Here is an 18,570-nt window from a genome sequence, read left to right as displayed (position 1 = left end):
CCTTACAGAGAACTATGGAGAAGCAGCCGAGGTCCCACCCCCCCCCCGCCACCCTGGTGGAGGGGACCCCAGCTGGGCCTCATAGGTCAGACTGAAACAGATACCACCAGCCACTCCTTTGGCCAACTTGCAATGCCAAGGTTGCTCCCAAAGATGGAGGACCCCTTTGCCTGGAGCAAGTCTGTTCTTCCTGGGGGCAGTGCCCCAGTGAAGAGAGAAGCAAGAGAGTGGACATTTCCTGCATGTCTTCTGTCAATTTGGGGTTGTTTTTCCATTGTTGATCCCTCAGAGGGTCTCTCCAGAAAGAAGCCCAGCAAGCTTCTCCAAGTACTCACCCTATGTTGGAAGTATATTTCTTCATGTGCCATTGATTTCAGACAGATCAGTTTTCACAGCCCCTGAATGAGCTCCCAGAGTAACCAGACCAAGGACTGTTGTTTCTTAAAGAGGAAGGAGGCTCTGCCCTCACTTGCTCCTCCCTAGCAGGTCTTCATCCTCTCACCCCACCCTCCAGGATCCCAGAGGCTTGTCTGGAAACCCCAAGACCTTTTCCCTTGCCACACACTGATCCTGGCAGCTGTAGAAAACTGCTCACATTCTTTGTCAGAGGGCTGTGGTGAGATTGTTTTGTTTCCTTTTGTTTTGTTCATCAGTTTGTTTAAAATCAATATTAGATATCTTCTTCTGCTGGACAGTATTAAATAGAGCAGGATGTTGAGGTAATCTGCTAGATTGCAGTACTAATGGTTGCGGATTAGTGTCCTCATATTAATATTATTTTACTTATTTGAAAAATAATGATAAAGATGTGGTTAATTATTTTTTAATTAATTTTAAGGTGGAATAGAAAGAAACCCAGACAGCAAAGTGCATTACTTAAAGATGCAGTATATACATTTCTCATTTTCAAACAGCACATAATTATTAAAAGAAAAAAAAAGTAATACATTTTTTTTAAAAATCTATTCATTCATTCATAGTTCTAGATACTAGTAGAGCTAAATTCTAATTGATATATGAAATTAGGGCCCTATATGATAAATTTGATCTGCAATCTGGTATCAGTAATCATAAATTCTAAACACCACTACACTGAAGTTTAGTAATTCCCATTTATTCCATGCTGGGCATGATTGCAAATTGCTTAATTCCACTTATCTTATTTACTTCTGTAACAACTATGTGTCATGAAGTAGGTTGTATTAATCTCATAGCCTAACAGGCTAATGTAGTTTAATAATGTGCTCCAAATTGTACTCCCAATGAGTTCTTCAGTCAGTATTTGATCACAACTAGCTTCCATTTACTTTACTGTCACAAGATCTAGGGCTCCTAATGAGGAATATTAAAATAAGATAAGTTAAAATTTCAAACTTGGACTTCTTATTATATATCAGGTAATGTTAAGCCTGTTTCTTAACAACATAACTCCATATAGGAGTTTGTCTTGACAGAGGAAGACAGGTAGGGTTAGTGCACTAGACTTGCACAGGTCAGAACTGGAGCAGGAGTTGAGCAAGCACTTAGGCAGCTGGCTGCAGATTCTGCACTCTTCATAGTGCTAGAAGTTATACAGGACTGTATAAATGCTCTGGTGGTTACCATCCAACCACAATGGCTCTGCTCCCTTCTATCAATGTGAAGAAGGGCCCAGGACAGCAAATCACAGGAGCACTGCATGGGAAACAGGGAAGAGAGATCAGCAGCCCCAGGTGAAGAAGGAGGTCAGATGAGATGATGAACCTGCAAGTAAGGCTGGTGTGCACTTGTCTGCAAATCACTGCCCAAGGATGTGAGTGAAGGACCAGGTGGCAGGGAAGAGGATTGTGGCTGTGAACATGGCCATTGGCAAAACTGTCAGACAATTGTTAAGGCACACAGTTCCACTATCCCATGATACACATTACACAATAAGAAATTTTGATATTAACTCTGAGAATTTATTAGGTCAGGTACTGTTCTAATCCCTTTTCATCTCACTCAACATACTCAAACTATTTGTGGATCTACTAGATTATAAATGAATAAAATTAAACTTGGCTATTTAATTAAATGCCATTCAAGTTAGGTTTGTAAAAAACATTGACACACACACCAGGTACAGTGACATATATTTGTAATCCCAGTGAAGTAGGGGAATCTCAAGTTCAAGGGAAGCATGGGCAATTTAGGGAGAACTCAAAATAAAAAGGTCTGGGGATGTAACTCTGTGGAAAAGCACCCTCAGTTCAGTTCCTAGTACAAAAAAAAGTAAAGAAAGAGAGTAAGAAAGAAAGAAGGAAAAAAAGAAGAAAGAAAGAAAGAAAGAAAGAAAGAAAGAAAGAAAGAAAGAAAGAAAGAAAGAAAGGCAGGCACTTGTACCTTTTGTCAGGAAATATTAAGTTCTTGCCTTTGAACCAAGGTCCTCTTGAAAAAAGAATTTAGTACATGTCTAGATTTTGCTCACCTTCAAATTCTTGAACTACTTTCTGAGTGCAAAAATATTGCAGCCCAAACAAGCCACAATGTTCTCTAAGACTCCTGAGCTCATTATGCACATCACTACATTTTGTGTTTTGAAACTTATAAAGACAGCGTGATGATTTAAATTTTCATTGATTTTTCAATTCCATAATGAAAAAGCAGTCTCTTTTTGTTCATCTTCAACAAAATATAGTTGTCAAACTAATAAAATTAGCCAGAAGCTACTTCATTTTATAGACTGGAGCTAAGTGCTTAAGTATAGAAATAGTATTTCTAAGCATAATGGTTAAAATAAAATTTTTATCATATAAATTATGTGGTTGTAAAAAAGACCTTGACTTAAAAAAATTATCTTCCATTAAGCATACCTTTTATTTTTCAAATAACAATTGACAGCTTTGTTTTCTAATATTTTCCATATCATCCAAATTTGGCCAACTACATTTACATATTCCTGTACTAAGATTTTTTTTTTTTTTTTTTTTTTTTTTTTTTACCAGTGACCATCATCAGGATGCATATAAAGTTCTTTCTGAATATTATTGTTCAGTTACATTGCATTACTTAGCTTATAAAATATGTCCATAGTCTTTCAGGACATGAGTTTCAACAAGAAAATTATGCATTTCTAATAAAATTCAATGCTGAAAAATTGAATGTAATGCTAAAAGAAATTCAGAATTGTGTTGAAGACTAAAAAAATTAAAGTATGTGCAACAGAGCAGAAATATGTGGAGAATGAAGAATTATTACTGGTTTTAAAACCATTAACATGACTTCTTGAAACTTCACAACTCAAAGACCAGATTAATTTTATTTCTTTTATTCTAAAAAAAGGTGATTTATAATGTTAACTTCTAAAATTGTGATACTATATAGTTTTTAATTTTTAACAGATAAAGATTGTTTATAGTTCAAGGAGTATTTATGTTTTCACCAAGACCACTATGTACAGACACAAGAGGGGAGATTTATTTCTTGGTCTTTTCCTCCTTGGACAGAGTCTTTATGATGTTCTCCTCCTTGGCCTGGAGTGCTCCTCCTAGGACTGGTGTGCCTCCTGGGTCTTATAACTGCAGGTCTCAGCCTGGTCAGCTAGAAGCTTCTTGTAGGCCTTCTCTGTCTTCACCTTGTGGATATCTTCAATGAGAATCCAATTGTTCTTGAACACATTTCCCTTTACCTTCAGGTAGAGGCTGTGATACATGTGGTGCTCAATGTTAAATTCAGGGTATCTCTGAGCAGCCTACACAGAAACTGCATCCCGTGCACCCAGGTGACATTCTCCTGCATTGGAACATTAGCTGTATTCTTCTGCTTATTTATGTCCACATGCTTATTCCTCTGGTGATCCAAGGCATTTTTTCTGGCATGCAGGCCTAGAATGGATAGTCACTGATCTGTGGATGATCAGTCCATCTTTGATTATCTTCCAGATCTGCTGACAAACTTTGGCATTAGAGATTTCATTGATCTCATTGGGATCCAAGCAAACGTTCTTTTAGCTACAGCAGAGGACACTGGAGGCAAGTCTCTTCTGAAGCCTGTGTGTGCTTCTGGCTGCAGCTGTAGCTGTGAAAGGAAAGAGCCCAATATAATTTGAAGATTTTCAATATATATATACACACACACACACACACATTAAATGCTTGTAACATGTTACATGTATATAATATACCACAGTGTACAAATGGTTACATAATATGGTGATAGTAGAAGCAAATGCTACTCCATTTTGTTTTATGACTTCATCCTGTAAAACAATCATGCCAAGTAGAAGGGTCATGACTGGCACAAGATGTTCTTTTCCTTTTGCTATAGAAACTATTAAGAACACAAAACTACCTAATGGGGCTCTGTTTCTGTAACTGGGGTGATTGTTAGGCTTCCTGCCACCTGACTGCACTATCCTTTTTCTGTTACAGGGCTTGCTTTCATTGGCTAGACCCCTGAACATTCCTTTTGTGGTTTTCAGGCTTATAAGGAATGTCCTTGCAATTGTTCAGGGCTGATCAGGGGAACAGCTTTATGCTTTGGGCAGCTGCCACAAGTGTGCTTCAATAAAGGCTTCATTCAATTATCTGTGAGTGGTCTAGAAGTCAGTTTATGAAACCCTGGGATGAAGCTTTAACTATAACATCTAGGGCCTCATCTGGGATCCATTTCATTTCTACCCTCATGCCAAATTTGCCTCCAAAGTCCTCCGAAACTTGGCCCCAGAGTAGAGGGGAACTCCTGAGAGAAGTTTCTCAGCCTTACTCTGAGGAAGACTCCAATCTGTTTTAGGACACCCTGAAATGCTTCCTGCAAGCCTGTTAATTCTGGTGAGTCAACTTTTCTGTAGAAAAGGTCAGAATGCAAACAGTAACTTACATCTTTCCTGGACAGGACAAGTTGTTGTCACTGTCCCCCTGGAGGTCTCCCTGTGTGACCTCAACTGTCTGTATCTGGGGCCCACTGGAGGCCTCCCTGTGGGGTCTCATCTGTCTGGGGGCAGAATAATACATGGTCTCTTCCCCATTAGAATCTCCCTGTGTGATCTCAGCAATTGTTGCTTGTCCTGCTTCTGTTCTGCTTTTAGTCATTTCTCCAGCATCTTCTTGCTGTTGTCATTTGACCATTGTCAGTTTGCTGGTAGTTTGTCCTATTTCTTTATTCATGTACAGTCCAGTGTCTACCTTGCTATTTGTCATTTGTCCACTGTCTGTTTGCCAGGCATTTGTCTTGTGCTTATCTCTGTGTTGTGTGTGGGCCGTTTTCTTGTTCCCATAACCACTCTTCTTTCATCATGACTCCTTTGCTCCACCAAAATCATGGGACAAGGAAGTGCTACAGAGATCCTATTATACCCTTTTAACTAGTTTCCTTAAAAATTTTGAAGACTTTGTCTGTTGGTTTGTTTTTATTATTTCCTTTGTGTTCTGTGTAAATTTTTACCTCAGTTTGTTTCTAATGGAATAAAAAAATGGTTAAAATGGTTTTAATTTTGCTCACTAGAACTTGCATTAAAATGTAAAGTGCTGCCAATAGGACTAAAAGATTTGTCAAAAGTGAAAGCTAAAGGTTTAAAAAAAAGGACATCTAGAGATTTTCAGGAACTGGGCCAGGTTGCCTACTGGGAAAATCATGTCAGTTACTATAGAGGACAAGTGTTTTATACAATTATTATTCCTAAATTGTATAAGAAAAATTGTATATTTGTCTAACATATTTGGCTTTTGACTCTCAGTATTTGGGAGCATGAATAATTCCCAACTTTTAAAAAAAATGGTCTAAAGATTTTTCAACGTCAGGCTAAAAGTTGGTGGTCACTATCCAAAAACCCAGAAAAATCAGTTTAAAATGGGACCCCAACCTGGGGGACTCTCCCAAGGAGATCAATGAAGTTGTTTCTTTGGGAAGTTCCTCCAGGGAAAAATAAGCCCCCTTTGTTTATGTTTGCTCAACTCTTCAGCTTTTATGAATAGGACCACCTCAGGAAAACACGTTAAAGAACTTTTAAATTTTATGTTTGTTAAATTCACAATTTTGATCCAATATGCTTAGGTTAATATGTTTTTCTGATTACACTCTGCTTTATTCTAAGGCCAATTTACAAAGGTTAACTCTCAATCTAATAGATTTTAAAAAACATAAGACACAAGACTTTTTCTCTGTTTGCTTTGTGTGGGTGCACCGGTGTACTACCTGTCTACATGTATTGCCATGTCTACATATATTTGGTGCAAAAAAAAATTGACATATGAGCTCATAAATTATAATTTTAAAAAAATGGATCCAAATACTTTTGGTTAATAAGATTTAAAAGGTTCAATTCAAATTGGGAAAATAGATAAATGTACAAAAGTCTTTAAAGTTGCTAATGCAAAGTTTTGTTTCTAGATGGCTAAATAGCTCTTAAAATGTTAATGTCTATAAAGTGTCTGACATCCATTATCTCTAGGACTTTTCTTCAACAGGAAAAAAAAATTACTAATACTATTCAATACACTTGTCTGATACCTTGTTTATTTAAAAAAAAGATACATAAGTTACATCTAAATGTATTTTATTTTTTAAAAGTAATAATAGATGTGTTTGTTAGAGACATCTAATTAGTTTACAAAGTTAAAATTCTGACTGTTAAATATAATATCAAGTACTTTTAAATCCTTAACTTCCATAAGGTAAAATACTTAAACAATGTTGGTGTTTTCATTAATTAGTAAACAAAAATAATTTGAAATTATTTTGGGTTATTATAAAAACAAGGTTAGTATAAATTACAAAGTCCCAACAGGTATAATTCTACATACAAGGAGTCAAGAGGTTTCGATGTATTTCAACTAAAGTACTGTAAATAACAAATACTTTATCTTAATAAAATGGATTAGTTTATCTAAATTGAAAAATTTATAAGGGTTACTTCAAGGTACAAACAGAAAAAAAAGACCAATTGATTAAAAATCATTAAAAAGTTCTAAATATAAAATATATTTAATAAAAAATGTTTCCAGGTAAAAAAGCCTTTATGTGGTAAAGTATAATTATAATACATCTAAGTAAACAACAAAAGGGTCTAATTAAGTAATATAAAGGTCTATAAATAAAAGACAAATATTAAAATATTTATATGTATCTAAGTTGGTTATATATGTAACACAAATATGTAAAACTATCCAAGGCTGTTATCTAAAGACAAATAATTATGTATTTATTTGTTAAAATGACAAAAACTTCTAAAAATGTAATTACATTGTGTCTCTTATATTTTATTCTCTAGCGCAAGTAATTTTGGAAAAATTAAGTTTTGTACATCTGTGGTTAAACAGCAACTGTTATTTTAAAATATTGCTCTATATTACAGGGTCTAGATTTTTCTTTAAAAGCTAACCTTGTTTAACATAAAACATGAATAAAAGTGTGGTATAATACTCTTCTTTACATATTAAATGTGTTCATATATTTAATGTATGCAAGTCTTTCAGGTAAAAGGTTTAAAGAAAGATTTTACAAAGCAGGGGTTCTCCAAACTAAACTTGTCTATAATGGTAATTTTAAACTTTTAAGGATAATAGATTTTATTGGGGATTTATTTATATCATTTGATGATTTGTAACCAAATCTTATGTTCCTTTTTAAAATAAGATATAAAAATTTAAAGGTATTTTAAAAGATAATAAAAACCTATCTGTTTAAATGTTAATATTATAAAACATTGTTGCCACATTTCCACATAAAATAAAAGAGCGCTCAGCCCTTTTTTAAATTAATGTTTCAGATGTATGTCATATTGTGCAAGCTAACATTTATACAGAGTATGAAACAATATCTATAAACTTTATTAAGTAATATCTAAAAAGAAACAAATATCAGCTTTAAACTAGAACACTTTACCTAAGATTTTAAAGAGCTCTGTCTTACCTGAGATAGGGATCTGCCTCCTACCTTACAGCATGTTAGAATAATTTCAAAGTAGGCCAGATTTCAGTTGACTTAACGTTATATTCAAAGATTAATTTTATTAAAAAATAACTGTGATATCAAATAGGAAATATAATGTATAACTCAGCCAAGGTTCAAAATTATATACAAAATAAATCTGTTTTTACTATTGGTAATTTCACTTTGTATTTTTATTATAATGAAAAAAAAGTGACTATGACCAAAAGACCTTTATTGTGACACTGTCTGATTAACACATAGACAGAGAGAGAGACAGAGAGAGAGACAGAGAGAGAGAGAGAGAGAGAGAGAGAGAGAGAGAGAGAGAGAGAAGAGAGAGAAGAGAGAAGAGAGAAGAGGGAGAATGAGAGACAGGAAAAGTGAGAGAAAAAGGAGAGAGCAAGAGAGGAGGATTTGGCAAGAGAGAGTTTTTATAGCCAAAATTTAATGGGGCCTCTGGGTCTGCAAGCTGCCTTGTTGGTGGACAGTGATTGGATCATAGAGTAGATTCTAAGGTATCATCTTCTGCCTTCAGGCAGATCCTCAGCATTACATAAATTAATAAATAAAATAAAGATATTGTGTTATGTAAAAAGTTAACTGTAAAGTTATAAATATTGAAGTTAAAGCCAAGCATTCTTACTTTAAAACTGGTAAAATTGACTTTCTGGATGTTTAAGGCCAAATTTAAATATTAAGTTTAAAATAAAGTGACCAAAGAAACCAATATTTGGCTCTTGCCCTCTAAGTCAGCCTGAAACCAGACAGGAGAAAAAGCTTTGCAACTTCAGGGCACATAATCTCTCAATAAGGGAGATTAATGAGATCACTGGAGAACAGAAAAACAAAGAGTGTGCATACTGCAAAAGAGGAGGGTCATTAAAGAGGGAAGACATGCCTGATGTTTCCAAGGAAAGTCACATGGTGAGCATGTCCTTGACCCATCCTAATGCAGATGACACTAGCAAAGCAAAAATTCTTCTCATTAGTTCCCCAAGAATGTCCTCCAAGGAAAATCAGCTGACTCTTAACAATAAATAGGAACAAGGTGGGTTTGACCAGCTAGGTCTTAAACACTTAGAAAAAACAGTTAAAAACCAAAGCACAGCCGCACCTGGGCATTTAACAAGAAACAACAGTTATTTTAATGTAACTTAAAATGTACACTAGTGTTAACACCCCTCAGAATGAGTAACACTGGAGCAATAGAAGAGAGCTTCATAGGCAAAAACGCCTGTTAACTATCAATTTAAAAAATTGCCAGAAGCTTTTAGTCAGTTTAAGGCCTATAGATCTTCCTAACTTCCTACACAGGTAAAGGTAATCAATGTTTATTAATATAATTATCTAGCCCTACGTAACAAAGGGATCTTTACTAAAAACAGAGGTCATGCCAATGAAGATATTTTACAAAAATCAGATGGCATTCCCTAACTTAACTAAATGTTGTGTCTACATTCCTGATAACTCTGACAATGTTAATGATTTATATTTCCTAAAAATTGGGCCTTACTAGACTTTACTAGACCTTCTATGGGGACAATTTCTCAGATCTTCCACATCCTGGTAAACAACAATTAATTTCTGACATTTTCATGATACTCATGGACAGGTTCCAGATGCTACAACTGCTATTTTGTATTAATCTTACCTCAACACTCATGTCTTTTTGTTTTTCTTATAGAAGTGCCCACTCCATGTGAATTTACATTTTGTTGTTCCTGAACCAGATTTTTACCATGGACTCCTTGATCCACTCAGTTTTTAAAAAGGGACTCCAAAGGCTTGCCCACTGCACATCACTCCCTCTCAGCTTGAAGTAGCAAGAATGGTCATCACCCTTTTCCCTTACAGCAGTAGGAGGTCCCTAATATTAGAGGAAAATTTATAGTCAATATAGATGTTTGTCAATATGTCCAGCTCAGAAAAATGTACCTGGGAAATTACTCCCAAGATCACACTGGGTGATCTTCCAGAAAGAGACACTTGCTTCCACAACCCAACTTATAAGTTGAACAATTCCTGTTCACCAGAAATTGTGCTTCATAGGTCCCACTTCCAACTCCTTGCCCAAATCTTCAAACTGTCAATAACTCTTAATTATGTAACCTACTATTTTTATGGAGTAAAAGGAAAAAGACACCTGGACTTATTAAATGGCCAGGGCCCACTGATTTATTGACATAGACTGGCTGCCCCCATTTTAGTTTCCCTCCTGGCTGGTATGGGAATAGCTGGATCTACTCTGAAAGGTTAATAAAATAGGTACTTGTCACTCTGTTTTTCTATATGCTTAACAAAACACTTTTGAAATCTTGTTCCCAGGATGTGTTATCCCCAACTGTGAACTGTTTGCTAATCTTGTTCCCAGAATGTGCTGTTCCCAACTGCCAAACTGCAGGATGCACTCCCTCACTTGGTTGCAGGCAAACTGCTCACTCGCCCTGACCCATCAATGAACTTCCCTCCCTGCCCTCTCCAAGAAAAGTATATAAGCTCTGCTCAAGCGGTTCTCAGGGCTCTATCTCTCTTTGCTATAGAGAGCTCGGGCCCCAGCATGCTGGTTCTCCCAATAAACCCACCCTTCTGCTTTTGCATAAGACAGTCTCTTGTGGTCTCTCACTCTGACGTTTCGCCGGACCCTTACAACTCCTTTGGGAGCTACAACTTTTATCACAGACTCTAAAAAATTTAAGTACCTCAGTCATCAAATAGATATAAATTTAAACTTTAGACAATTGGTTCCAAAACCTATTCTCATGGTCCCCTTGGTTGAATATCATCACTTCAGCCATAGCTGGGCCCCTAGTTCTTCTCCTAATAGGGATTACTGTAGGACCCTGCCTCTTAACAACCCTCCCAAGCCATATACACAAGAATGAGGTAAAGGCTGATTTATGGTCTTGCAAGCCCAGTATGGTCCCTTAGACAGAGAAGGATGGAAAAAAAAAAAAAACCGTAAGGCCTAATCACGTACAATGTTGACATCAAACCTACTAAAACCAGTGGAATGTGATAGTAGAAGCAAATGAGACTCCATTTTGTTTTATGACTTCATCCTGTAAAACAACCATGCCACGTAGAAGGGGCATGACTGGATCAATATGTCCTTTTCCTTTTGCTATAGAAACCTTTAAGAACATGGAACTACTAATGGGGCATTGTTTCTCTAACTAGGGTAATAGGGCTTTGTTTCTGAAACTGGGATGACTGGGCTAACTTGATTGGTTAGGCTTCCCTCTGCTTGACTGCACTCTTCTGCTTCTGTAACTTGATTTCCTTGCATTGGATAGACCCCTAAATATCCCTTTTGAGGTTTTCAGGCTATAAGGAGCACCCTTGAAATTATTTGGGCTGATCATGGGAACAGCTTTATGTTCTGGTCAGCCGCCACCAGAACTTCAATATAGGGTTCAATAAAGGCTTGATTCAATTGTGCGTGTGTTGTCTGGAAGTCAGTTTATGAAACCCTGTGACAAAGCGTTAATTATAACATATAGGACTTATCTGTCTTTAAATAAGTAGGCTTGCCCATAGTGGCAAAGCAGAGTAATGCATGAGAAATGTAAGCAGATATATTTTTAGATCAATAGGCAGTAGCCAGATAAAACCAGAATGAGTATCAGTGAAAATATGAAAAAAAGTAGGGATGAAAAGGAGGGAATTGGGTACCATGCATTTTCCAAAGTGCATTAGAATGGATTTTCAGATTCCCACATAGGGGCCTGGAAGAGTGTACAATGAGAACATTTAATGACATTGGCATGAGCTTTTTTGGGAGAAAAGAATCTTAATTAATAAATGTGCATTTTGATGGGAAAAAATCCATGAGATTTTACAGCATCTGAAAAAAAGATAAAGGGATCTCACAGCTGTATCTGTGTGGGCATTATTCTCTATCAGAAGTCCAGGAATCTTGGTGTGGGTGTGCATATGAGCAAGAAAGATGGGGGAAATATGATGATGTGGAAGAGTTTGAAGTGTTAAAAAAAAGTAGTAGTAAATTGGATTCCGAACAAAGGGATAACACAGCTATAGAAATATAAGTAACAAGTTTAGCTGTAGATTAAGAATCTGTAACAATGTTTAAAGAAGTAGAAAATAATCTCAGTGCCAGGATAATGGTGATTAATTCAGCTTGCTGTGGAGAGATTCCAGGCAGGATTCTGTTGTTTCTTTAACAATTGAAAAGAAAAAGGAGAAAGTAGTTGGACATTAGTTGTAAATTCTAACTTATTTATTTATAAAACCGTATTGATGAAAATTAATCCCAATTACTTTAAATTTAATTTACTTATTTTAATCATAAAATAATAATATAAGAAAAATGTGATTATCAGTACTAATTGTCTCTTTGTTGAAAAATTTTAGAAGCAATTGATGTTATATTACATTTTAGACATTTTTTTTTTTTTTAGAAATAAAGATTTTATTGTCTGGCCATCTACAAAATTTGTAAGTTAGAATTTTAAAGACATTTATATTTGTATTTAATAAATTGATTCAAATTGAATAATTTCACTCTCTTACTTGTTTAAATTTTAAATTCATGAGTGCTAATTTATTTAAATGTCAGTGTGATTCCCATTACATAATATACAGAGAGGACAGGCCTGTATAATTGGAAATGCCAGGCATAATATCTAATAGCCATAATGGACACTGAAATCAAAGGTTTCAGATAGCTGGTTATTTGTTTCTGATAGTTATCAGGTTTATTCCCATCATCACCAAATATATATCCTCCTATGGATTTATTAAAGAGATTTTCTGAATGTACTTGAGGGTTAACCCTGGAGAAATTGGCCTTTGGCAAAACAAGAATGTAAAAACCTTTAGAGTTAGATAAAATAAGATTGATCAGAAAAACACATTAACTAACATAGAATATTAAAAAAAAAAACCTTAAATAGCCCCAATACTAATTTCTTTATCAAGTCAGAGTGTACTTTTAACTCAGATACAAGTCAGTTCAGATATAAACAATGTGGAAACCTGTGAAGTTCTCAAACAACAACAAAAAAAGATTTAAAGAAAGCGTATAAATTTGGTATCTATTTTTGTGTTTCTTTCCTGTAACAGTGGTTAAGAAAACCAGCCGAAAACAGGTAAGATAGCCAGCTAAGCAGTTTGGATTTAAGAAGATACTTTTTCTTCTCTTATTGTTGTGGGGCGCCACCTCAGAAAAAACTGTAAGTTATAATTCAAACAAGAGAGAGCTTTATTTAGCTGGCCACGGACTGTCTCCCACCCATAGAGACTGATGCTCTGTTGAAGAAACACAATTCCCTTGCCTGCGTCTTCAGAATTTAAGAATGGATAAAAAAATCAGGGTCTTTTCTAAGCATCCCATAATCAAGGAAATTACAGAGGCTAAAAAAAGTAGTTAGCATAATCACATCTTGGGTCCAAAAAAGTGCTGAAAAACCATATCCTGGGTTTCAGCCAAGTGGAGGCAATAATCAATTTTAAAGTCATGTAGATCCATCACTGTACTTAAACCCAGGATATAGCTCACCATAAACCCTCATATCCTGAGTTCGGTACATACTGTGTGGTAAGGAAAACAATTTTTGAAAGAAGACACCTTTCTTTTCAGTTTCTCAGAAACAGCTCTTGTAACCATTTTTTTTAAATGCAACCAAAAATCTTATGTCTATAATCTATAATTTTTTGCTAATCTATAACTTATAACTTATACTCATTAATTTTTTGACTACTTTACAGCACAACATTATCTGAATTGTTTTTATATAATTGTTTTGTAAATCTTGTAGGATCTGTAATTTATGTTTTGAATGTAAGACTAGGCAAGCTAGAGATCCAGCAGAAGCTAAGAAGTAAGGAAAACTGCTGTAACCATTTATTGTAAGATTATTTTCTTTTTTTAAAAAATTATGAGATGTAGTTGAACACAATATCTTTGTTTTATTTACTTATTGTTATATGATGCAATGCTGAGGATCTAACCCAGCTTCTCACACCTACTAGGTAAGCACTAAACTGCTGAGCCATATCCTCAACCCTGTAAGATTATTCTCTTAAAGCATGATGTTTTAGTTTATATTCTTTCTGGAGAGCTACTCCTCCTTCTTTTTTTTTTTGGTAGATATGTTTTGAGGGTTATTTATATTAGTATTGTAAGTTGATTTTTCCCAAAGGTTATGTCACAATCCCATCATTAATCAGAACTGAAACTCCCCTTCCTTATATTTACTGTGATGCCTTTTGAATTTTACAGTAAATTTACTCCCCTTACCAGGGTATTACTGTACACTAAGTATTCTGTCACATAAGCTGGTCTGTTATTGTCAAGTGCTGTTATTTAAGGAACTGAAATTTTAGAAATATTCCAATGTTAGTAATAAGGTGGTCGTCCTTCATTGCTTTTTTTTTTCTTCTATATGTTGTTCATACTCTTCCTGACTATTGATTCTCTTAATATGCAATTGCTTATGGTATTTAATTGCATTTATTAATTCTCATAAGTAGCCTACATGGAAGAGACCTACTCTATTATTAGTATCCATCCACTTGAATTTGTTAAATTGGAAATTTATGAATGAGCCATTTTAGCATATTCTGTGATTTGAAGAATTATTGTTACAGTGAGTAAAAAGTATACATGTTTTCCTGAGTGTTTGTGCAAAGTCAGAGACATTTAATTAGTGTTCTAAGAGCTCTCCTGTTCTAAAATAGGAATTATTTAGGGACAGATAGATCAAAGTCCTTTGTTGCCTTGTTTAAATTTTTTAAAAATAACCAAATTTGCAAATGAAATTTATAAGGTCTTTGCATGAACTAGGTCATACATGTGTTCATGTGGAAGAGTTTTAAGATTATTCTGCTAAATCTGCTACATTATTCAACATCTGAAAAGGGAGTTTTGCCTGGTTAATTAAAAAAAGCCACAGTAAAGCCAGAAAATAGGGTCAATGTCTGAATAAATTATTGAACTTCTGTTTGTGACTTCATTTGCTTAATTAAGTTTATGGTAAATTTCTCAAAGTGATAACAAGAAGGATTTTGCAGTCTCATGCAGTTTAAAATAGAATTCACATTCAATATTCCAGTAAACAAAGATGCTATTTAATTATTTATAATTTCTCTTATATCTATTCTTTACAAGTGTGTCTTTATTTAGTACTTTGAATTTTCCATTTAAAAATTACTCAGGCTGTACCTGAGAGCACATTGGAGACTGCTTTGTTGGAGGTCCAGTGATTCTATAGCTCTGCTTTTTGAAAACACTTGTAAGGGACTGAGGCTGTAGCTCAGTGGTAGAGCACTTGTCTAGTGCCATCTCACCTTTGAAATCACAAAATAAGACAATGGAATCAGCTGTGCAAAACATCACTGTTGAAGGACTGGGTATACCACAATTTAAGACTAGTATTCCTCTTGAAACTGCTCCAAATTTCTCTAGAACTGCTGGCAAATGCCCAGCAGTTTCAAGTGCCTAGAAGGAAGTTTAATTATGTCCGATTTGTTACGGCCACCACAGCCAGTATCTTAACTCTACCAGTTAGTCACAATCCCAGTACAGGTATTAAACCTCTTTAGGAAGAAAAGCCAGTGGTTGTTAATACAACCCCAGTGTGGATGTCAGTTCTATTTGTCCAAGCTCAGGCAATCCAACAAGTTGTCCCCAAATCCATCAATCCAGCTTCATAAATAGTAACTAATAGCCAACTACAAAAATGACTTATGATGCCTTCTCCCCATAGCCACAAATTCAGCCCAACCTCCCTAATCTGCCACCAGGTGCTGTCCTGGCACCAGCTCCAGGAACAGGGATTGTGGGTTATGCAGTGCTTCAAGCTCAGTATATTACTCAGCTACTGCAGTCTTCATATGTGTGTATAGCAGTCAGCTCTTATTTTATTGGAACATCTGGTACCGAGACCTAGACAAGTCTTCCATTCAATGGCTTAATCCCATCAGTATCTGCCAGTCAGCGCAAAAGCCCTGTAATTGTACAAAAATCAGTGTTTGAAATTATACTGTGATTGCTTTGTAAATGGTAAATTTTATATCAATTTCAGTTGTATTAATTATTATAACAATTTGGAACTTGAAAATGAAAAGCAAAAATCAATAAAGGCATGTCTTGACAGAAATACAGAAGATAAGCCTAAGACAGAAAAAGAAAATAGGGAGAATCATATCAATGTCATAGCAAGGGATGTAATTGCCAATGTCAGGAAGTCTTAAAAACTACTGAGTGTTATGAGGCAAAAATAATGTGTTCCTCAATATTTAAATGTGTTGGCTGCAAGAATTTTGAAGAAAGCCCAGAGAGAAAAACACGGATGATGTGGGTAGGTGGAGCTGAAGTAAGAGAGTAGCAATGAAGAGCAGGAAGATTAATTATCTTCTCAGATTATTTCAGACTTGCTTACTAGGCCAACCTGAATTTGAATAGTGGAGAGGAAAATTTCCATTTATGTTTATAACTAAAGAAGTAGGAATTGGCTTCACACCAAGCCAAAGCAGGCAGACAGGAAGAGAGAATCAAAGGCAGCAGCAGAGTGGGTGATTCTTGAGGCATTCTTAATACAACCCCAGTGTGGCTGTCAGTTCTATTTTTAATATGCCATTATTTTTAGCCAGTGATTTTCTAATCTGAGGGTATATGTGTTTTTATATGGGAAAATGTTTGATGTGCATCATCAACTATGCAGGAAAAGCAAAAAGTGACCCTGGTACCATGAAATGCTAACTCTTGCATAAGACTGATAAATGGACCTGTACAGAAATATTAAGGATGTTTGACTTTCTGGAAGACAGTTTAACAATTACTGTATTTTAATTCTTTCATTTTTAAAGAAATATGAAATTACAATATTAAAAGAGTAAAAACCTTAAATAAGGAAATGAGAACACTTTAAATCTTAGTTATACTAATATGCCCCTTCTAAATTGGATTTTTCTTTATAAATTTTTTCTTCAATGTATTACATAGATTATTAATTTCCTTAAGTGTCTTATGAATCAGACGTTCTATTCTTCTGATACTATTGGCAAATAACATTTATAAATCATGATAATATAATTTATAAAGTATGGCATGGTATGACTTTGTTCAGTAGAAACAGTTAAAGAAGCATTGGTATTGCCCCGGCATTCTTTGGTTCTAGATTTAGAATAAACACTGATAGAATGTCTACATAAAAAATTATGGAACATATTTGAATGACATCTTGTGTTTAAGAAAGCAATATATTTTTTAAGAAAAATTATCATTTTTGGGTGAGTTCTGGAATATGTTATTTTTAATTTGGAAAATCAGAAGGGGAAGAAATCCCCAAGCATGTTTTTAAAATTAAGAAGTTATATTTTCAAAAACGCACACAATAGTAAAGTGTAGTAGGTGATTTTCAGAGGAGGAAAATTTTGTTTAATGAGGAATGGCTAACATGCTTAGGAAGCTCTCCATTGTCTTCAGAGGTGCTATGTGTTTGAAACAATAAATTGTTGAAGTGATTACTGGGTATTGTTAAAATAAGATATGTGGGAATAGAATTAAACATTATGTAGTGGTAACATAGATCTTCACATAACTATCAAGTATAAAATTTGGCATGGATGGAGAAATAAGGAATATAAAAGCTGTAACAGGGGCTGGGGATGTGGCTCAAGCAGTAGTGCGCTGGCCTTGCATGTGTGTCGGCCAGGGTTCGATCCTCAGCACCACATACCAACAAAGATGTTGTGTCCGCCAAGAACTAAAAAAAAAAAAAAAAAAAAAAAAAAAAACTGTAACAGATGAGTTTAGTGAAAGAATTTTTATCAATACATTTCTCTTTGTAGACTTTTGAACTGAAATCTTTTAAACCAATACATGATTCTTACCTTCTTACTCAAATAGACTGCCTAACAAAGCATTCAAAATTGAAGTGGGATTTGTTTTTATAAGGGATGTTTAATATGGCATTATTTTTAGCTAGTAATTTTGTAATCTGAAAGTATATATATATATATATATATATATATATATATATATATATATATATATATATATTATATAACTTCTAAAATAATCTAAATCAATCATTTTTAGTAATTTAAAAACTATATTTAAGAGCCTTTTCAAAAATAAGACTCAAGATTATATGACAGGAAAAAACCATGTTGGTATTCAGGAACTCTGTTAGGTCCTTTAGTCGCCAGGAATTATTAGTCTATGATCAGTATATATAAATTAAAATGCAAGATATAGGTAATAGATATTAAATAACCTAGAAGAGGATTTCATTATTCATTAAATTATCCTTCTTTTGAAAATTGGATTTATAAAATTATAGTGTAGTTTTTTTAATGTAGATACTGCAGACATTCTTAGCATATAAATCTGTTTATTTAATTTTTTTATAAATAAAATTAGCAAAAGAGATAAAATAATGTCTAATCAAATTATTTTTTCAAAAGATTGCAATGAACTTTTTGGTCTAAACTAAACTTTTTAAATTTTGTGTATATTTTATAATTAAGTCTAACTGCATCATTGTGATGTTTATTTATATACAGTGTCCAAAAATGTAATTTTTTTTTTATAATTGTAGAGTATATATGATGGCATTGCTTAAGAATGTCTTGTTTATAATCAAATGCTACTGGTTTTTTGATTTTCAAAAAGCTATGTAAATTTCTGAGCCTTTTTCTTCCCATGTAGTGCTCACT

General features: G+C 34.5%; 2 pseudogenes; one reads left to right on the top strand and one right to left on the bottom strand.

Moving 5' to 3' along the window:
• Positions 1-3,434: 3,434 nt before the first annotated feature.
• Positions 3,435-11,422, bottom strand: LOC113199493 (large ribosomal subunit protein eL19 pseudogene; annotated as a pseudogene).
• A 17-nt stretch (positions 11,423-11,439) lies between these two features.
• LOC113199494 (protein lin-54 homolog pseudogene) lies at positions 11,440-16,101 on the top strand (annotated as a pseudogene).
• The last annotated feature ends 2,469 nt before the right edge of the window (positions 16,102-18,570 follow it).

This window comes from Urocitellus parryii, chromosome Y (genome assembly GCF_045843805.1).
Source record: "Urocitellus parryii isolate mUroPar1 chromosome Y, mUroPar1.hap1, whole genome shotgun sequence".
In the NCBI taxonomy this organism is placed as follows: domain Eukaryota; kingdom Metazoa; phylum Chordata; class Mammalia; order Rodentia; family Sciuridae; genus Urocitellus; species Urocitellus parryii.
The sequence above is the reverse complement of the archived record's forward strand: the minus strand, read 5'-3'. Positions and strand labels throughout refer to the sequence as shown.